At 34.5% G+C, this 23,741-nt stretch overlaps 1 protein-coding gene across 5 annotated transcripts in view; it reads right to left on the bottom strand.

Moving 5' to 3' along the window:
* LOC129240221 (ecdysone-induced protein 74EF-like) overlaps positions 1-21,743 on the bottom strand; it is a 175,096-nt gene extending 153,353 nt beyond the window's left edge. For 2 of the 5 annotated variants that reach the window (XM_054875875.1, XM_054875882.1), the window contains exons 1-2: positions 20,184-20,915; positions 19,064-20,116 (exon numbers count right to left, since the gene is read on the bottom strand). The gene's annotated coding sequence lies outside the window, so the exon portion shown is untranslated. Of the gene's footprint in view, positions 1-2,630; positions 2,699-19,063; positions 20,117-20,183; positions 20,916-21,242 lie in introns of those variants that run through there. The other 3 variants (XM_054875877.1, XM_054875876.1, XM_054875879.1) reach the window with 3 other exon arrangements.
* Between the last annotated feature and the right edge of the window lie 1,998 nt (positions 21,744-23,741).

Here is a 23,741-nt window from a genome sequence, read left to right as displayed (position 1 = left end):
CCGCACATACAAAAGTAAGATTCAATGAACTAAATATAAACGAAGGCGCGAACATACCAGTCAGTCGCACTGAGAGTAAGAGTACAAAGAGCTGTTCGTGCATCCATCCATACAATGGCAGTGTTCGCACAGTGGGACGAAAACACATTGACGTAGTAAACGAGTAAACATCACAATCGTTGACGCTGCACGAAATGCCCAAGCTACACATGTGTCCTTCTATCTATATGTTTGAAAAATTCCCTATTCTCCATAGTACACACACAGTAGTTTTGAAATTGGATAAATTTTCATTCAGGCTCGATCTTAAACAAATCTACAAGTAAACCTTACGACTATTGAAGATAAATAAATAATAAGTATTATACTGTGATTTTAAAATAAAATAAAATTGTTCCACAAATGGAGATATCGACAGTTTTAAGCCAACTCCGAACGGAATTAAAGTTAAGTCAAGTTAAAACAAATATAATAAATATTTCAATATTTATTGTTATATCTAACGGTGTACTTTTGTGTCAGAACTGTCTACCATTGTGCACTTTAAACAACAAAAACAAAAGCAAAGTGTCTTTTAATTATAATATTCCTATTTACAGTTATGTAACTAGTGAATAAAGAAACAAATAAATACAACAAATAAATTATGTCAAATATTTTTGAAAATAGTCATACAACTCTATTTTTCATAACTAAATATGAATAATAATATGATAGTTTAAGCGTTGTAATATAAAAAATAAACACTGTACCGTACAATCGGCGTGCATGACAGGCTATGGTAAAAGTAGAGGACAACGGCGAAAAAAGAAAAAATAAAGATAATAAAAAATCAAAATATCGACCACATCATCAACGAGCAGCAGCAACATATTGCTGATAACAACGGCGCAAATTTTATTTTGCTGTTGCTGCTCTCTTTGTTGTTCATAGTTAATGTTTAGAGAGTTTGTGAGCGTAGAGCAACATAATACATATGTACATCAGTTAAACAGAAATTCATATAGAGAGCGCTTAGTAGTAAAGCAAAACTTTCCGTAGTAGTTTTTACACTGTTAAATTAGATATCTCATTGCATTCCACACTGCAATGTTATCAATTGCTATTCTGTCGCTCCGACAACGACACTCTCCTGACTAACAACATGCATTTAATGTTCTGGAATTATAGAATAATTTGTATGGCAGTTAACATTCTGCTTTATCTGTTCTACGTTTTACTCTGATGACGTAGACAACACTCACTGGGAGTACTCTACCCGTTCAAAGGCAATAATTATTTGCGAGGTCTTGGCTAGAGTTTAGTTTTGTTTTTGTGTTTGTTTTAATTTTTCGTTTTATGTTATTGTTTGTTGACTTTGCGCCGTTGATGTGATTGTTGATGTTTTGCCGTTGTCTAGGCACACGTTTTCAACTTAAGGCAGTCCCTGGACGTGAATTAGCGCGAATCAATGCCTTCCTGATCGGCGCAATAGTGTAAGTGATGCAACGAGAATAGTGAATATGCGCTCTCGCAATAAGCTATCGATAGTTTCATTCTTACTGCTGTTGTTATTTTAATGCTTTGTATGCTCTCTTGCGTATTTATTAATTATTATTTATAATTTATTTTTTGTGCGTACATGTAGACTTTACTTATACATTATATTTGCTTGTACATAAAATATCTTTTATAATCGGAAAATTTAAAGTATTCTAAGATTTTTTTAAAACTGCAGCAAATTAAAAAAAAAAATCACTCACATATGAGAAAGTTTTTAGTTGCTTATTCCATATGTTAAATTTAGGTTTTGAGTTTTGACTATTGCAATCGATTTTCAACTAACTTTCGATGGACTACGGGCATGAACTTACATAGCATTTAAGGTACGCCAAAGTTTATATTCAGAATGCAAGTGTATGTGGAAATTTTTGTTCATATGTTTTTATAAAAGTGTCGTGCATTCTACGATAAAAACCATATCAAAGTTCCAAACTTTGTACAAAATTTAAATTTAACAAAATTAAAAAGTTGTCATCAAAACTCTCAACTTTTTAATCAAACAAAGTTCAAGCGGCCCAAGAGAGGATACGATACATACTGAACAAACCTAACCTCAATTAATGGGTCTATTTTGGTTACAAAAATTTAGCATGAGGGCTTATGTATTCAACAGTTATATAATTCAGGTCAGTCTGGCTTATTCTGGAAGATTTTACCAAATATATCTTACGTGTCGTCAGGGAGAACCCTGTTCCAGGTGCCAAAAAATGTTGTATAATCTTATATTATATATGATTCGCTAAGGGTTATAGAGGGGTGGTTAGAGAGAAGTGGTATAAAAGTACAACACAACTTAATGATTGAAAGGTGTTCAGATCGAGCCACTTTTCAACAAGGTGAAAACCAAAACCTACTGCAAGTACATTCCACTACGGCAGATACTGTAAAATACAACAAACATTTAGAGTAGTTAAACAAAGTTATAATTTCCTGAGCGTTTGATTTTTATGCTATAAATATTTCACGCCCTCGTAGATCAAAAAAATAATGTGCAAATTACTACTCATGACTACACTGCACAAGAACCTTGCCTTATACTGTTGGCAAGCCATGAACTTTATTTTCCTGAAAGCCAGTCACTTACTTACCCAAGTCATTCACTGATGTGCGGTTGTTCCCACCAATAACTAAAACAATAACTATGCTGGCATCAACAGCGTCAAAGAGTAACCACCTGAATAGTGGTAAAGGACAGATATTGAGGTAAGTGTACGCATGATATTGCGTGGCCTTTATGATCACAAGTATTGGATGATCCAACACCAGTGCAGCCAATTTTTCGGTTTACACGGTCGTTCATACGACGGTTCAAGGACCTGAATTCGGCAGCATGCACCTACAACACATTGTCATAATCGCAACAACAACAACATTCCCAACAATAACAATCGAAATTCAACACTGAAATGACAGGGAACTGAACCGCTTTTTCACGTTCGAAGTTCGCATTGCCAAAAATATTTCACATTTAAATAAAGCAAAAGCAAAAATTAATGTTCAACTATTAGCATATTGTAAGTAGTATACCTAAAAAAAAGAAGGCAGAAAAGAAAAACAGCAACGCAAACAAAGTAAAGCGGTAGCAAATACACCAACAAAGAAAAAACTCTTAAGGAAGCTCAGAAGTTGGAGAAAAATAGCAAGACACATTAAGTTTAACAAAACTTGGCTTGATTGGCCTCAGTTTATCTAGTATTTTTGTTTTTGTTATTTGTGTACGGGCAAAGCACTTCTGTCAATTCTACGTTCCACTTTACTGCCTAAATTCGTGCATCTCTCACAACGCCATGGATGGCAACAGGCTGTCGTATGTCGTGGAGTCGAAGCCGAAATCGAAAACGGTGCTGAAGCCGAAGCTAAAGCTTTTTCGAGGTCATTAAAGTTTTTGTGAGTTAATATCAAGGTGACTCACCTTGGCCTTATTTTAATTTTCGGTTGTGTAGCGCGAGTACCTACCAAAAATGAAATCGAAAGAGCGAAGGCAAACACAAACACAAAATCAAACGTTTTGCACTTCGTTGCGGCTAAAGCATAAATGAGCTGCTCAAACTACGAAGTTGAATAAAACTTGTGCACGTTGGTTGTCTGGCTGGCATTGTGTAAGGTCATGTTTTTTAAATATCTTAGATCGACGGGAAAACGCAAAAGCACAACGCGTAGCTGTTCGGTTATCTCTTGTAGAGGTTGTGTCGGGACTGTTATAGCTACCGCCTAATTAGTGATTCGAAGAGAAGAAGATACATATGCATGTATGTGTATTTCAAAAAGGGGCACATGTTTAAATTTGTTTAATAGAGCCATACCAACACACAAATGCAAACAAAGTGTGTTTCACATTCCCTCTTGTTAGAAAAAAAATGAATAAATAATAATGAAACAAAAAACATAAAAAGGGACCAATGCATCTGAAGATGACAGTACAATTCTTACTGGTAATTTTTTTAACAAGAATTGTATTTCTTGTGAGCCGTAAATACTGGATATCCTCTGTTTTTGCGTACGAAAAAATAATACTTTATTTCTTTTAAGTATTTTAAGTTAAGACACGTCGTAATTTTTGACTGAAAACAGGAAACCCCACTATGGCCAACAAATACGCTCGATAGCAGACCGAAAATAGATGAAAAAGGATATCGAATTTGAAAAGTTTTCTATTTTAAATTCGTGAAGGTAGTTTACACTTACATACATACATGCCATCAATCAAATCGAATCTATTTTCAATTAACATATTTTCATTTTCGTCGTCACAGTCTTCTGCGTTGACATAATTTGTGGCGAAAGTATGCGTTAAGAAATGTATAAAAAAATGTATGTAAGAAAAAAATTATTTGTATAATAACAAACATTTATTTTTTTGTGAAATAGTTGTTTGGGAGCCAAAAAAAAGAAGTATCTCTCGGAAAAAAGAATAAACGACATGGCTAAGTATACCTTCAAATGGAACCACTTTTTATGGCTTAATACATATTTTACTCGTAACTTTTTTGCTACTGCTTGTGTATTTGTATTATGGTCTCTCACATCCCATTAGCATAATTTTGTGGTCTTCGCTGCCTAATTTTGCCTATTTTTCAGTCTTTTGCTTATCTTTAAATACTTGTACCTATACAATTTGCTGTGCGCCTAGTAAGAACTTACATTTGAGCTTTATGGCGTCGGATTAGAAGCTTGTATCCGCACTCTTTTGAGCCCAAGCAAGTGTATGTATTCGTAGATAGTCAAAAAACAGGTAAAACCAAATTAAGCGCAAAACTCACAATGAAAGGTCAACCATTTCGCATCAATGCCAACGCCACAAATTAGATTAGTTTGTGTTTGAAATATTAGCAGCCAATGCTTGCTTGGCAAGCATGTGTTGTATAATAGCATAAATTCCCCGTATATTGATGCGAACTCATATATACAGATGTGCATTTTAATATCTACGTATTTGGGTCCGATTTTGGAAAATAAAAATACAAACATACATACGCACATTTCAAACCGAACATCCTTTTTAATAATACATACACATCAAAAATATGGATTCAAATTCTTATCAAGGAAATTGATGGACATCCTTATAAACTTATTCGCTCGACAATTTCAATATCTTGTTTATTTACCAATATTGAATACATACATATTGAGATTAGTATTATGTGCCGTAAATAAAAAGCTACTTTTTTATAAATTAATGAGACACCAAATGCTCTTAATAAATAAAAAAATTGTTTTACTATTTGATTATTTTACAAAGTTATGTAAACCATTTTATTGTAACGGATATTTTACTTTTATTTTTATTGTTAGACGAAGAAATTAGGAATTAGTGATATTTGCTGGCTAGTTATTGCGTTTAACTATGAGAGTTCTAACAGCGTTAAACTTCTATGAAAATGTGTTGGCAACTACTTCTATCTACTTGCCAATGAGAACTACACGCTCCTTTCCCGAAGTTTGTGCGCTGTGATAAAGTTGAAAGAAGGAGAAAAAAATTTCATAACTCGATTGAGGAGGAAAATTTTGTAAAAGCACGGTATATTAAAAAAAAATTACTTTCTTCTAAATTGTCTGCATAATGTAATACACACATATATGGCTCCGTAATATGTACTTACACTGTAGAAGTACAGGTCTACTCCGCGGTAAATAACTTTTACATCCGTTTAGTATTCTATTCACTACCTTACAAGAATCGGATGAAGGAAACTTATAAAGGATCTTTCAAAAGTGACGTCTAGATGCCAGTAGTGAATCCGCGGTAAATAACTTTTACATCCGTTTAGTATTCTATTCACTACCTTACAAGAATCGGATGAAGGAAACTTATAAAGGATCTTTCAAAAGTGACGTCTAGATGCCAGTAGTGAATAATTCCTAGACAATACCTTTTTTATGTCATGCTTGGCATCATATAAAGTAAACATATGTACGGTTTTACACGATAGAACAACACGTTATAATTATTGAAACTTTTTAAAAAAATTATCTATTTTTAAAAACGCAAAATTCGTAATTTTTTTGGTGGAAATAATTGTCCGAATGAGTCGACAATTCAAAGGCTGGTGAAAAAATGAAAAAAAAAAATGGTTCTGTCGAAGATGGATGTAGGAGAACGGGCAGACGAAAATCTGGACGTTCTGTTGATATTATTGCTGCTGTAGCGCAAAGTGTTGCTGAACAGCTTTCAGCATCGATATCTCTACGTTCTCAACAATTAGGCATTCATTCATCGACTGTTTGGCGGATTTTGCATAAGGATTTGCATTCGCATCTTTACAAAATTCAATCAACACAAGAATTGAGGCCAACAGATCATTATCAAATTTCGTGAATTGGTTATTTTAACATGATGCTGATTTTCCACGTGAAATCATCTTTATCATGATGGATTTGTCACTGGATGGATCTATCAAAACAAAAAATTACCACATCTGAGGTGAAGAAAACCCTCGAATAATTTCAGAAAAATCATTGCATCCACTAAAATGTACTATTTGGTGTAGCTTTTGGACTGGTGCAGTAATTGGCCCGTTTTTGATAATGAAAATGAATATATGTATATATAGGTATGTATATCTGCAAGGGGCGACTTGGGCGCTATCACCAATTTCACTTGTATAGTTTCTTTTGTACTAGTTTCACATGTATTAGTAAAAAATTGTGTATGTAAAGTACCTTTAAAGAGACGCACCTAGATATTGTTTTAAAATAAAAAAAACTTGAAAACTGTTAATCTTTTGAGGCTATCCACGGATCAAGCCATTTTTTGATGTCTTCATATGAATGGAACTGCTGGTCAGCTAGACCATGTGCCATCGATCGGAACAGGTGATAATCGAACGGCGCAATATCTGGAAAATATGGCGGGTGTGGTAGGATTTCCCATTTCAGTGTTTCCAGGTAAGTTTTAACGGGTTTGGCAACGTGAGGCCGAGCGTTGTCATGTTGTAGAATCACTTTTTCATGTCTCTCCGCGTATTGCGTCCGCTTCTCGCGCAGTGCTCGACTCAATCGCATCAATTGAAGTCGATACCGATCCCCAGTGATGGTTTCGCTTGGTTTTAGCAGTAAATAACACCAACTTGGTCCCACCAAATACATAGCATAACCTTCGCAGCGTGAATCAAACATGAAGTCAATCGGGCAGTCCTTTGGATTGCTGTAATGAATCCATTTTTCATCACCCGTCACGATGCGATGAGGAAACCCCTTCCTTTTTTGCCGCTGGAGCAGTTGTTCACAGGTGAAAACACGACGTTCAACATCCCTTGATTTTAACTCATAAGGAACCAATCTCGGCACGTTGTTTCACTTAAAGCAGCATCTCCATAAACTTTTTGTAGCTCTCGATGCGCCTCAGCTTCCGTTTTTTTTTTTTTTTGAATTAAAGAGGAAAATCAACACTTCCCGCAAATGACGATTATTCGGCTCAAAATCAGACATTTTCAACCAAAAGTAAAGCCAAAAATATATAATACCAAAACTAAATCACTAATGTGTCGAAGTAGTTTGTTTACCATATGTCTAAGCTTGGTTTATGACGTTATATTTTTATGAGGAGCTTTTTCACGGCAAAAATACAGTCGGAGGTTTGCCATTGCCCGCCGAGGGGCGACAGCTATTAGAAAATAAATCGCTACGCACTTAAGCTTTCTGGTTTATTAATATTTGCTCACAATAACAAAAATACTTTTGCTTGATAAAAATCGTGACAATATTTTGTAAAGTGTACAAATGAGTTGTTTTATAAAATGAAATTAAAATAGTGAAAAAGACGGAGTTAGAAGAAGGATACCAAATGTACTTTAAATTTGGCTTTTCATTTATCAAAATTTGGATTCGGCCGCTACAAGCAAAAATTTAAATTGACAACACATTTGAGCTTATAAACAAAACACAAGAAGAGTACAAAATGTAAGAAACTTTTAGTATGACTAATATTTTTAAGTACCAATATATGCATAAAGTAATATCCAGAAATATAATTTGATGGCTTAATAAATGCATTGCCATCCAAATATTACTTAAGGGCAGGAGATTGCACAAATGGATACAAACACACTGGCTCTGAAGGTATTTGATACAATAGCCGAGGATGGTGGCAGAGGAAGACTTGGCTTCACTTGGCATTTCTAATTGACGTCGATTAGCATATGGAATGAACAGCTGGCGCGCTTTGCTAAATTCGGCCTAAATTGCGTAAGCGGTTATCGCACCAATTAAGAAGAATAAGAAGAAGACATCAGCGCTATAGAACCAGCTCTATAACAAATTTAATTTCTTGCAAAAACGTCAAGATAATTTAATTTTCATACCTTTACATTAACATCTCAATTTTGATGCCAAGCCTCCGGCGTAAACTTTATGAAAATATGTACGTATGTATATGCATACATAATTTTGTATAGATTTCTCAATAAGATAGAAAATTGTTGATTGGGTGCTAATAGCTTCTATTGCTCAAACTGACTAATTCATTACTTTTGCATTCGATCTCCTCTTTTTTCGATAGATCATAGGCTACTTCTTAAAAGGCTCAAAAGCAAAAAAACTTTATACGTGCTTGTACTTGGGCGCTTCCAAATAGTTTTTGAGACAAATAATTTAGTACAGTTCTTAAACATGGTACAAATAATTAACTGAAATTAAAACGTTATAAAAGGAAAAATCCATTAAAAATGATAATAAAAGGAAAGGAAAAATTGTTCGATATTAATATACATATAATTTATTTGTTCAAGGAACATGTACACATATCCTAAACTAATCAAATGAACTTCCAATAGACGTTATACCCAACGTATACGTAACTGAAACTGTTAATTTCAATAATTTAAAAAAATGGGTTTTAAAGCTAAAGAGTTGTATTATGCAACCTTTTCGTCGAAAATTGAAAAAAAAAAATTTCTATCCCAAAAAAAATTATCAAAAATGGCTAAAATGGCCATTTTTTGACCTTTTAGGCTTCATTTACCAAAAATCCTGACGTGATGGAGCATTTTGAAGGTCAGATTCGTTTTCAGCGCATAAAAAACTACAAGAAACAAGTACAGCCATTCTAGAAACTGAAAAAAGTTAAATTTCGCAGGCCTGTGTTATCTTTCACGATAACAATTGATTTCAGTGTATCGACTCTTAATTGTGATTTTTCTGCGATCAACGATTGACGTTTGAAAATACCCAATCCATTGAATCACTAGTCCCCGGCAAACACAAAATATATTACACAAACTAGGCTATCACAGTGCAATCACTGTTTTCACCAAAGCCCACACATTATCCCTTGTCAACTTTTTAATTTTCTAGCCGCAGCAGTAATTGAGATAAATTTCGCTTGTAAAATTTAAAGACAGTTTTTTTAAAACCACTTCAGATTTAAGATTTTGATTAATTTCTTCTTGATAACCACAAAAATGAAATGTTATAAAATTAAATAGAGGGTTTGACAATTTAATTGTTAGCAAACTTACTCCAGTCATATCCGTTAAATCACTCTTGATGATTAAATCTAATTTATTTTGATGAGAATTTATTATATTGTTATTATTATATTGACGCATTGGAAATCAAATGGCCAAAGAGCTAAAGATATCTGAGCATAAAATTCGACGAGTTCCAAAAAGCACACGATGTTACACCACAGCAAAAAAAATTGGCCTGGAAAGACCAAATATACCTCGAAATACTCCTCTTACTCTCAAATGAACAGTCCATAAACTCGCAAAATTATCGGCGAAATGTTTTCAAAGCTGCTCTGAAGCCGTGGGTACATAAAAATTTCGATCGTGGACTGCGGACATTTCAACAAAACTCGGCCTCATCTCTCAAAGCACGTACGAATCAAGAATTTCTAAAAAACATTACTCTACACTTAATTTCATTGACAAAATGGATTTAGAACTCCTCAGACGCAAACCTGATGGACTTCCCATTTGGTTTATTTCGGAGAGTATGCACGATTTGGTGTAATATTGCAGAAATGCCAGGGATGGTTTGCAAGTTTATTTGGGCCCATTGAAGTCTAGATATTTGTAAAAACCGTATTTGAAGTTCGATTCCGTTCACATTCAGAATGTAAATTAACATTTTTGCAAAAAATAGATCAACTAGATAGCGCAGGAGTAGGATAGAAAATTGTGTTTATGGTCCGATTAAAATCGGGATTTAATTTTAGTACCTAAGACATAATGTTTTTGCATAATATTACCCTACTTAGTGGCATTGGAGGGTAGATATTAAAATAAATATTTATGGTTCGAAATGAAGCAACTACAAAATTTTATATTTACGTAAATATTAAGTAAATGAGACTATATAGTAGTATTTATTGCATATAAAAGAATTCGGAATTTCACGGAAAACCTTTCCATAATAAGTTTTATGAAAACCCCGCATAATAGAAAGCTTTATTATTTCTTGTACGCAAATTTTTTATATGCAAAAGTACTTTACTTATAAATAACATAAAAATCGATTGATACTTTTATGAATGCGAATGAAATCGTTAGTTATCCTACTGAATTTTTGAATTACTTGGACTTGCCAGGAATGCCACAAACCACAAACTAATTTGTATTATTCAACGGAAATTCTTTTTTTTTCAAGTTTCGTTTGAATTTTAAAAAAGGAAATGCATAAGAATTAACAATTCTACATTTAGCATAACCTATAAAGCTAAAAATCGTGCTACTAGCTCACTCATATTTCCTGCATTCGAGGAAAGTCTTTCGTAGGGGACAGAATACTTCACTCTTCTATTAAATGTTTTAAGGCTTCAAATTTAATGCAATCAACTTTTTCAAGCGTAAAAAGATAAAGGTAAAGAAAAGTAAATTTTGACATGATGGAATGAATTTATGGTGAATGATAGTTATCGTCTTGGCGCATAGCAAATATTGCAGAAAAGTATCGATACCAAGTAGGTACCACTCAAAAGCGCATGGATTAAAAAACGACTTGCTTTGCGAAAGAAGTATCGAGTATTTATTTGCAAGTGCAGGTACCGAGGAATCACTACCAATGGTGCATATGCTTTCACGAAAGTTCGTATCTGTAACCTCAACAGTTTCTTTTACAAATCAAACACCTTCCTGCCCATACATTACGAATTTGATAAAAAATCGCTTCTCCAGATACTTTCCATTAACCAAAATATAAAAAACGTACTAATATGTAATACATATATCTTTTATTTCGATATAGAATTTAGCTCTTCAGCATAATCAAAAATGTGTCCTGCAATTTTCGTATAAATGAATAATGCCTCATATAACCAAAATTTTATAGAGATGCTTATAAGTGAAATAATTCCATTTTGAGCGTTGGCCAATTTTTAAGCCAGCAACTTTAATTTGCCTTTATTTCGAACTCGAAAGTAATTATTTCTATATTTTTAGTAAAATTAAATTTTTAACTCTTTTAACGTTAAACTTTGGCTAGACCACCGAAATTTATATACTAATACATATCCAAATTGACATCCAGACCTTGGCCGATGTAAAGTAAAGTAAATAAACTAATAAAGTTTCCAATTTTTACATATTTAGTCCCATAACAAAAAATAAAGCACACAGTCATTTCAAATAAAACCAACTTAACAGTAAACAAAACCAAAAATAGTATAAAAACGGTATGAATATCTTTCAATGTTTAAGTACATCAAGTTTCATTTCTTAAACCTATAAAATGTAAAGGAAAATCTGTTAGTAGATGATACTCGATTCTAATTGATTAAAAAAATTATAAAGTCGTGTTAAAATCAAATGCTTTTAAATAACAAAGGAAAAATGCTTTCATCTTTAATTTTTATTTTGGACAATATTCAAAAATCCGTAGCAAATTTTGATAAATCGAGAGTTTCTTAGTGTAAACCAACACAACTATTCTAAGGCAGACTATCTACCAAGTATATTGATGACTTTTATAGGCATTGAAGAAGTGCATGCTTTGGTAAAAGATAATTTTTTTCTTCTATTCTAAATACATAAACCTAAAGGAAAATACAAAATTGTACCCAACCACTCAAGTTGTGCAAGTTTTCTACTGAATAAGACCGCGTATGTTTTGATAATCGAAAATAACCAACGATTGAAAATATGGAATTACACCAATATCTCGCTTTGCGTCGTTTCGTTTTGCGTTTTTTCGAAGTTGCGTCGAGATTTCGAGGTTGCGTTATTTGTTTTTTAATTTTCTTTTTTTTTCTAAAAAATGGTCACACTTTTGTTTATAATTGCCCCATACCATCAAAACTCGAAGACTACTTTCTAACCAAAAATCAACGCAATTTTAATACACTACATAGACTTATGGACAAGATACCCCCACCTTGCTAGAGTTTTAAAAAAAGTTCAAGTTTTATGAAAGCCATAGAAATTATTTCCGATTCGTGAGAAGAGGTTAAGCCATGTTGCATGAATGGTGTTTGGCACAAAATATGATCTGAATGTGTTCACCGAATATGCGCTGCAGAAGTTGATGGTACACCAGCTGCTCGTTATGAAGTTTCTAGTTTAGCTAGATAGTCTAATTGTAAAGGTATGGAGGAGACTGACATAAATGAATTGCTAAGCTCGCACAACCAAGAATTCTCTAATGAAGAACTATTGCAACTGGAATTGCAATTTGCTAATGAAGATGATGACAGCGACCCTTCAATAGAAATCTCCAAAGAACAAAATTTAACCTCCAAACAAATTTCTAAAGCAATGTGTTTGATTGACGAAGCTATGCAGATTTAAAGTTTTAAAGTGGCCCAGGCGATAGCTACGAATATTAATTGCTACATGAAAATTTATTTTATGTTGAAAAAAAGCTCTTCAACAATCATGGGACCAATTTTTTGTGAAAGAAAGCCGGCTTACGACAACAGCCACTATGGACTCATCAGACAGTGATTAATTTGAAGTGAACAAGCATTCTTGTATTTATAAGGCTAACACTATTTTACTCGAACTTAAGTTTCTTCATTTTTATTATATATTTTTCCAACTGAAACTCAACCTCAAAGTACTGTTAGCATCTGAGCACTCTTTATTTAGTTCCATTGAAAAGCAGCTATTTACTATTTCAAGGATTCTCGAAGCTCTATTTCTCTGTTTTTGAATGTTTTATTAACAATGTACAGTTCTATAAGCACTTATACAGATAAAACATTGTTCTTGTATGTATGCTACAACATTTTATCTGCATTCAAGCCCATGCACATGCTCATAACTGCATACATACATACTTATATATGTTTATATATGTATGTAGGAAAACTGCTTAGATCTGCTATAATTGCTATTGCTCAACTCACGTTTATCTACGCCACCTCCAAAATGATTTTTTCATTTATTTCCATTTTCTTTTGAGCCAGTTAAGCAAATGCCCAGCCAGTGCCAGCAATATAACGTTTCTCATTGTTAGATTTACATACATAAGCTAAAAATATAGATTTGTTATTAATATTCTTGCTATTATTGTTTAAATTTTTACTTACATATGTATGCATATATTCTACATACAGCTATAATATTTAGTGTAAGTATTTCAATTTTTCAAAGCGTGTTTACAGAACCTTGGAAAGTGAAACATAAGTTAACTGTATTTTAGTTGACATTGTGAAAAAGCACGTAACGATAAACAGTCTAGGCGCTCTAAAGAATTAAGACAAATCTAGCTGGCTAGCGCATTTGTATTGTATTAGCACACATACACTGAAAGCTTGAAGAGTTAAGTTGACAAACAGACGAAACCGGGATCGTGAAATACTCGTGGTGGCCGAAACCGAAGTAAAAAAGAAATAACATTCGAACCGAAGTAAAGTTTATTTTCTCAGACTGCCTGACGTATTAGGAACATATACAGATGCATATACATATGTGTGTATGTATGTATATATTCAGATGCTGTTGAAACGCACATCCACCCCCTTTAGTCGCAGTGTTATCACCTTCTGAAACCGTATCTATCACAAACAGTATTCCACTATACTAAATACAAAGTTTGCATAATATTTTTCGTTTTTGTTACAGTACAATCCAGTTTTAAAGTTGTTGCTGTGGTTAATTTTAATGCTGTTAGTATCGTTTAGTTTAGTTGTTGCATTCACATTATTTTTTGTTTAGAATACGAGGCGTAGCAAGTGCACCAGTCAATGTCTAGGTCATCGCATAGAATGCATACACTTGCACGCATACATAGGAATGTATGTACATGAATATGACTGCGATTATATTAAAATGCATTGAATTTTAGAATGGAATAGAAAAGTGTATTTGCGTAAGTGTGTGGTAGTGTAAACAATGATTATGAAAGTAATCTCGCCACCTCGCTACCAAATATGAAATCAATACATACGACAGAGTACGCTAAGACAGAAACAAAATTAAACAAATTAAAAATAAGCGAAACCATTTTCCGCAATATTTACAAAACATGGTTTAAACATCAAGGGAGTATAATTCAAGCCAAAAACCCAATATTTTTTATCCCATGCTTCTACATAAATTGGCAATGGTAGAGCGTACAGTAATACATAAATGAACAGAACCGAACAGAAACGAGAACATTTCACATTTACTGAGTTTTGATCGATAGTAAGTTTTGGTAACAATTGAGCCTATTTTTAATTTTCCACCAATTTCTCCATAATTTTCTTCAGCATACTTTAACGAACCTGATTTGATATCCTTCCAATAGTTTTTTGACAATTGATCACTAATTTTCAATGTCGAGTCTCTAAATCAATTAACAATTTTTGTCAGACAGACAAATTTTCATGATTTTCAACGTTTAGTCAGGGTCACCAAATAAATATTTTTCTTAAGTAAAGGAGCTAAAACCTACAAAATAGGTTAAATGAGTATGTGCATTGTTCAACCTTCATATAATCTTTGCTCTTCACTCCATCGACTAAGCAACTCCATAATAATGTAATAATAATTTTATCTCAATTCTACTCCACTCTTTCTTTAACATACCTTGGGGTCGAAAGCGGCGACCCCATTTTAGTTCTTCTGGCCAGATTAAAAGTGTCCGTCAGCAGTATAAGAAAGATACATATGTTTGTATGTAGGCATTACTATTTATCCTCATCGAAACCTCCTGGGTATGACTACATACCTATGTATACAGTACCATGCCTATTTTAGAATTACTTAATAGGAAGCGTTTCGAGCCGCATTATCGTCATTTTGAAAGTTCTCCATCTGATTTCGTCTCGATATAGCTTTTGATATGGTAAACCTGATCAGATTTCCTCAGTATTGTTAAATCCTTGTAAGACTCCTAATGTTGAATTTTCTAGGCAAATATTGAATTTTCGTCGAATTTAAAGCCAATTCGTAAACCCAATTTTGGCTGCAGGAAGAGATACTATTCGACGCTACATCTATATTATATGATATTGGTAGCTCTAAATAACTCTTACTGACATCGGGCGAGATCATTAGCTCTGAACTATTCGAAATTAATAGATGTTTTAGATATAACGACTCGCTTTTGAGCTATGTTTTCAATTTCGTGTTAGTAATTGTGGTCCGCAGTGTCAGAGCGAAAATACTACGCTATGCACGCTTTGCTAGCCGAGTTTACATTTTGCCACGCTCCTGCTCCAATTTGTGGGGCACATCTTGTTCTTCCACAAACAGAGGGGCCTACAATTCTTTGAGACCCTCATACTTTTAATGAAATGCTTTGTCTCGCGGGGGCGACCGCTATTAAGAAAAACCTTTTTATCATTGGGTGATTCGTGCAAGAGTCGGTTTCGAACACCCTCTTTACTGAATTGTAGTCACGGTAGGTCAAACCATTTGGGTACGGCGACTGGCGTCCCAATTATTGTAGAAGTAATAAATTCGAAGGGCGGCCGCCGTAGCCGAATGGGTTGGTGCGTGATCACTATTCGGAATTCACAGAGAGGTCGTTGGTTCGAATCTCGGTGAAAGCAAAATTAATAAAAACATTTTTCTAATAGCGGTCGCCCCTCGGCAGGCAATGGCAAACCTCCGAGTGTATTTCTGCCATGAAAAAGCTCCTCATAAAAATATCTGCCGTTCGGAGTCGGCTTGAAACTGTAGGTCCCTCCATTTGTGGAACAACACCAAGACGCACACCACAAATAGGAGGAGGAGCTCGGCCAAACACCTAACAGAAGTGTACGCGCCAATTATTATTTTTTTTTTTAATAAATTCGAAGTTATGTATGTGTTTTCCCACTAGGGAACTATTAAGAATGTCAACGAATATCTGTTTTCGTTGGATGCTACTTTTGGGCTCGAGAGATCTTTCCTTTTTATATAGCACAGAAATACGGACTTCCACATGCGGGCGTGCATCTTGATGTTGTTCCACAAATGAAGGGACCTTCATTTTTAAGCCAACCCATTCGGCTACGGCTTAATGTTAAGTAAATTCTGGATTATAAAGCAAAAATTAATTTTTTTTTATTTAAATTTAATTGAGTTAAATTTCTATAGTACCACAGAATTTAATAACTTTACCTGTAGAAAGCATTAAGTAGACTTTGCTGGTATTGTGTTCAATTGTTGCTCACCATTGCAGGTTGCGTTATTTCCGTTATTGTATTGCCACCAATTTTTGCTACGAGTCAGCACTAAACTATTTATTTTGCTTTTTTATTTGAACTTCTCTCAAGTGGGTCACTAAATTTATTATTAAAAAAGCGAATCCACGCTTTAAACTCATATCGCATATTGGCTACTTGCGATTTTGGGGCGAGTATGAGTATTCACGTTTCGATTGCCAACTGTATTTTTACAATTACACATAACGTATTTGTATGCACATACACGAGCGATTTTTGTTCATCGTGGATTTATTCTAATGATTTGTCAAAGCAAAAAAAAAAAAAACACAACTAAAATACATAATTTTCCCGATCTGCAGGTACAATAGGTAATCTTCACTTAGAAGGCAATAAAGAAACAAGTTTGTTGAAGTTTTTCAGGCGAAGGCACATGAGCTATTGGCGATATAGAATGGTAATGCTTTGGAATATTTTTCAAATACTTTTTGAAAAAAAGACTTGGTTTCATTCGATTTAAGCTTAGTTTTTAAATTAATATTAATTGTAGGAGCAATGCCAAAATTTAGATTCCAATAAAACAAAAATAAATATTATATATGTACTCGTATTGTACGAAAACTGAGTAAAATTATTCACCAAAGTATTTCACTAGCAAGTCAATAAAACTTTAAAATAAGTAGAGCTGATGCCAATTTCCGTAGTTGTAGTTGTATCAATACCTGCTCTAAACTTACCAACCACTTAGCGTGTAATGAACAAAGCTAATTTGAACAAATCCATTCCATTTCCATTGGATCCCACGGAGGATAGAATACAGCACCATGTAGAGAATAGAGTGTTACCAACATCAGACCGTTAACTGGCTCTCAGTGATTTTAAAGAAACCAGCTGATTTGCTAACGCAACCGGTTTTATAACAGCTGTTTTTTTATGAAAAAAATTGAGATTATGTTGGTAATATACGAAAAAAATCAACACAGCCACCAATCATATTAATTTTTTGTCGTCTGAACAACGTCATAGATGACACAACGAGTGATTGGACTAGAGTGAAATGAGCGGGAAAAATTCTGTAGCCGAATCCCCGATGACGTGGCAGCCGAAGTTACTCTCCCAATTTTGCTTCGGATGGCCAAATCTTGTAATCTATCTTCCTTGGAGTACAGAAGGCTTCGCGGACCATCAGTCGCTAACCCACTGTCAGTGAATATGACAGAATCAGCTGATTTGATGACGTGATTTAGGAGTTTTGATTTCATTTTTGTTTACAATTAATTTAATTAATATTACGAATTTCACTGAACTTTTTGCTTCATAATTTGTGGTTTCTACGCTTTTTGTTATGAAAAACTTGTTAAATAGAATTGCGGTGTGTTGAACAGTTGCAATAACAACAATGTAAAATAAGGCAATTGCCAAAAATAGATCTATACTGCAAAAACCAAGCACCTACATATGTATGTCGCGGGAATGAACGTTCTTCGTGGTGGCTCGCAGAGGATTATAGTAATTATTTCGTTGTAAACGAAAAAAAAGAGAACTGTTGCGAACTACAAATGACTTATGAAACACTCGGCAATTGTTAAATTACTCTTATTAAAGTCAATATTAATGATTTTTAATAAAATTATTTCAATTGCACTTTTCTTGCGATAAGAGAAAATCAAACGATACAAACTACATCAAAAATTTATACGAATGGGAAATAAACAATTAAATTTGATGAGAATGAGCTTAATACGTAAAATATCTCCACTTATACTTGGAAGTAATAGTAATTATAAAGATGTCGTTTGTAAGCTAGAAGGCAACCACCAAAGTTGCTTGAGCATCGCTAAGCTGTTGTCGCTTTCACATACTCGTACAAATTTTTCGCTTGGTAGCAAAGACATTTTTCAGCTAGTAAAGGTAAATTGAAAGCAGCTAATAATATTTAAACCCTGCTACAGTGGATGAAGCTGCGAAACATTTGCATTGAGGCCATTAAACGGTAGGCCCACGAGGAAGATCGAAATTAAATGAGCTGGTTAATGCTCCCTTAGGTACAAAGTGAATATATAATTGGTATTACGGTGTCTATTCTCAGGCAGGTAGGAGTTTAATAGCTGTATGGGTTCCCAGATAACGGCGAGAGTTTAGATAAAGGCCTGTCGGTAATTTGTCGGGTCCCATAACTGCCATGCATATTTTTGGACCTCGCCAGTGAGTTCACGTGTGGTCGTAGTACTCTACTATGGTTTTAACATTAGCTTTAATTTGTTTGCTTAGCGAATATAATAAAAACTACAAATGTATTTATGTTTAAGCACATAGATATGTATATATAGATTGCTATGTGTACTGTCAATTCAATGCATAAAATTAAATAATATTTTATCAATCTTCTTCGTAAAACTTAGAAACGTTTTTGGGTTCTGTTAAAAAAATGTATCCCTTAAAAATAGTTAATTTTTCGAATTAAAATTAAGGCTTGTATACAAATTTTTTAATCGTACTCACCTTTTAAAAGGGAAAAGGATTATTCCTGTGCCAAGGCCATATTTAAACTCCAACTAATATTAAAACGTTCATATGTTCATACAACGATCTAGCAATGATGGGCATGCAAACAAGTCAATTAACGCGGTACCCAGAACGTCACTTATTCAATTTAGTGCAATATTTCATTCCTGATCGATATTAAACTGCGTATATATTTTAGTAGAATGAATTCCGTATTATTTCGATGTTTTTAAATTTATTATATCATATTTATTCGTCACACATATGCGATTGTCAGTTGGCAAATTGCAAAAAAAAAATTATCCCAATAACAACCATTTGACAACAACAGTAATGACAACGACCGAACGGTACAGTGGCAGAGGCATAGTCCACAGTAGCGTAGAAACCAAAGGCACTTTCAGTGCATGTCGCAGCAGCAGTACGGCGGCTCTGCGTGACGAATGCAACGACAACTACTACAATAACAACCGTCAAAGCGATAAAACGGCAGTGACAGTCGATTTGACTGTCAGTAGCTGGTCTGCACGGCAGTGGCAGTAGCGGTGGCAGTGGCGTAAAAAGCCGTCCGAGGTCGTACTCTTCCACTCTCACTCACACGGCAGCGTTTAAACAGCAGCACACTCTGTCGTTGACCCCGCGCGATGTGATGTGATGTGATGTATTGATATCGCATGCAATATTAGGTTTATTGCCCTTGGGGTAGATGAGGTTCGCACGAACCGAATTCATTCACTTTGCATACATGCACACATAAATCGATGAGAGTATGCCCCGCTTTTGTATCTTATTACTTTTTTATAAAAACCAATAAATTGCACTAACACACACTCATATAAATATTTTTGAGCTGCATCCAGATTAAAAGTTAATGACAAATTTTCAACGTATTTTTTGAGTTATTCACAATTAAACATTTTATTATTCTTATACATATAATTGCCTAAATTTCCTCGATACATATTGCTGATTTCGCAAACATCCCGAATTGCTGATTAATTTACGCGAAATTATTGTATTTGTTATTATATTGTCTGCTTTTCATTAATGCTAAAATGAAAACAAATAAACACACATTCAAATACATATGTATATTTATGTATGTGTACAAGCTTACAAGTATGCATATGTACACATGCATGTAGATTATAAAAAGCTCGACTAGAGGTAAATGGCAAATGCATTTCACGTTTCCTCTTGCAGTGGCCGTGGCATTCACACAAAACTCAGTGACTAAAACGGCGGTAGCAGCGACGCTGACGCGTTCGAGGCACCGCTCAGGGACTCGTCAATTGTTGGTGCGCGAGCGTGCGACCGAATGACTGCAACGGCATCGACGCCGATGACCAACAAAAACAACGAAATTTTTATTCGTATATTATAAAGTAAAACCCATGTGTTACGCGATTGCCAATGCTGTTATTGCTATAGTTGATACCGATTACGAATAATGATGGTGATGATTGTCATGATGATGATATTGAAGTTGATCGTGCAGCCAACTAGCCGACTCACTGGTCGAATAAAGTCTTTCAGCAGTGCTCACTGGCTTCAATTTGTGTTGTAGCTGTTGCAGCGGGTGTTTTTCTGGCAGAGCGAATGCCGCTCGCTGTTGGCTTGGCGACTGGCTTGATGGTGGGTGTCAGTGACACCTTCGCGCAAGCAATAATATTGCGAAAAGTTCAAAATTCAACGTTACGTAGCCTTTTTTTGTCATAATTGGTTAAAACAAAAAAGGATTTCCAAAAAATTTCCGCGAAAATTACAGATTTTGTGCATCTGGATTTCTTGGACGGTTTGCAAACATTATAATAGGTTTGTAGGTATATATATTTGTTTATCTTGAAAACTTTTAGAACGAGACATTTTTATTAATACCAATTATTTACACAATCTTTTATTATATTTATTACAATTCATAATCATATGTATAGAAAAATTGACAGTCTCCGAAAACGTTTACTGCTAGGTAATTTATTAATTATGAATTTATAAAACTTTAGGAGTAGAAAATTAATTGTAAACAAATAAAAAAATTAAAGAAATTAGTGTTGAAAATACCTTGAGTTTAAATGGGCTTGCACGAAAAATAAAAACCCTTTTTTTCATTCATTCACTCTTATTTTTTATTGCACAGGCATGTACACACATATGCACATAATTAAAATTTTCGAACCTTTTTTTATATGAAGCTTTTAATTTGTAAAAATATGCGTCACAGGAAGGCACAACAAATACTTTTTATTTAAATGTTATTTTACAATTGTTGCTCAATCATTACGATGTTTTTAGTTGTTGTAGTAGTAGAAAATATTTTAACACCAGCAGCTTAAAGATTAGCGAGCATATTTTATCTCACGTGAGACGTCATTGATGGCAATACCAACGACATTATGTCCAACAAATAAACGTCCGATTAACGGTAAGTCGGTACCGCCGTAAAGTTGCAATTGTATTTGCGCGCGAGTGCGGAACAAATGTTTATAATTGCCCCCGAAAATGCAACTTAAAATGCGAAATCGAAAACATAAGCGAAACGATGCGATATCAAATCAGCAAATATACGGCAATGGGCACAGAAATAAAAATAAAAAAAACTAGCCGGAAAACTCGCAAATACCCGTCCGCTAAACTTTTACGCGCTCAACGAATTAATCCACGTTTATTTGCAACAACCGTATTTTGTCGCAGTCATTCGAAGACTGAAGTCTCGCCGAGACCAAGTAAACATTGTCTGTGTTGTGCGCGGTTGGCGAAATCCATAAACAACTACGGCAACAACATGCCAATGCAGCAGCAGTAGCAGCAGCAATGATAACATCGTGAGCGAACATAGCTCTACCAAATCTGCAGTTTGAATATACATACGTATGTATATACATATGTACATATAATATTTTGAGTATTTAGCAAAATACTCGCGCTTGCTCCCAGTGGGGCAATATTTCGTAGAGCGTAGTACTCTTCAGTCGAACTAGTGAAGCAGTCGACGTCGAATTGCGCGCATACACAATCAAGCTTCAAGTTCATCAACTGAACTTCAAAGCTTTACTGCCTGCCTGCCAACCAACCACGTCTATAGCGTTTCGCAGGTACTTGGCGCACACCGTCATCGCCGCCACCTTCAGGTTCAAAAACACTCGAGCGTCTGTATGTTTTAGTCAACATCAACTTGCACTGCATTGAAATACGAGTATACGAGCATATGCTCACTCTCTCGGTTGCAGTTTTCTTCTCATTCATAAACAATATTGAACGTAAGTGAGAAATTCTTATGATGGCCTTTAGCAATTTGGAGTTCCAATAGGGTTTTGCAGCCAGCTGTAAATGAGATATTTGGTATAACGGCCTTGTTACATCAAGATATCGCTCACTAAAACCGACCGAACTTTATATACCGATGCATACTTTAGTAAAATTTAATTTGGAATCAAGCAAACTGATACACAATGAGAGTTGTAAGCCTGTAATATCAGGTGAATGGACAGATGGAAATTTAGACTTTAATATTTGTAAGAGTAGGTGTGATTTTTATCCGATCTCAAAAATGTTTATGTCAGATCTAAATGAGTTGGAGAGTAATATGTCAACCAAATTTAGTCGAGTTTTACTACCTGCTTTATTTATAACAGAGATATGCCATTTCAGATGCAATTTTTTTTGTTTCAGATATCACTTTACTTGAGTGTGGTAATTAACCAATTTCACCCAAATTCAATATAAATTTCATAAAAATGCATATAATATTTTTTGCCCGAGTTATAGTTTCATAACAACTGTTTGTTTACTCGCTTAATTTCGTTTTTTACCATAGCTGAAGGCTAAAACTGGTAATCTATGATCCTTGGTCATAAGCAAACCGCTGTTATAACCCCTATTACGTCAGCAAATTAGGTGATATCTTCAAATTTGCTGAGAGCCGAGTAACGGTTTGAAGTTGGCCATATCTTTGCATAAATGTGAATTTTTTACAACTTTCGTCAGTAATATCACACCGGAAGAAAAGCTATGTGGCTATTAAAAAAGTAGTACTTGGGAATTTTCTGTTTCCATGCCAGTTTTAATTTCAGCTTAATGTGAGTGCTTAAACAATAAAAAAATGCAATTATCTTATATATAGAAACAAAAGCTGATTATAGGATGAAACCTACGAACAGAATAAGAATTTAGAATTGCCTCCCTCTGACTACGCATTGGGATTTCTCTAGTTTTAGAGGTAAGCAGGTTATAAATAGAATATAATAATTTTTGAGTTACATGCACAGTCTTACATATCATGAACCCAAATTTGCAAAATTTCAAAAACAAAACCTTAATTACTTTCTCTTGGGCTCAACTGGGCTCTTTCTTCGAAATCGAAATGAAATTCAAATTTTTGTACCTCTGGACGTTTTAGTTCAGACTATGCCAAAAGCCATGTTATGAAATTATGTCGTTCCAGTATAGAAAGCTTCTCGCCCCTTTAAGATCTCAACCGGGGGGAGTGCTGTTGCGCCATGGTACCGCAAAAGTTCTATTTGTGGTCCTGGTTGGTTGCGTGAGGTAGAGCCGGGGGGCTGAAGGTGCTAGATGGTGGCAGCAACATGTGGCTACATATCGTATGGACCACTGAGTGGGCCTTAACAGGTCTTAAGATGGCACTGGTTGCATTTATCCGATGTTGAGTTTGGATGGA

Source organism: Anastrepha obliqua, chromosome 3 (genome assembly GCF_027943255.1).
Source record: "Anastrepha obliqua isolate idAnaObli1 chromosome 3, idAnaObli1_1.0, whole genome shotgun sequence".
In the NCBI taxonomy this organism is placed as follows: Eukaryota; Metazoa; Arthropoda; class Insecta; order Diptera; family Tephritidae; genus Anastrepha; species Anastrepha obliqua.
Note: the sequence above shows the minus strand (reverse complement) of the source record. Positions and strands in the feature narration are given on the sequence as shown.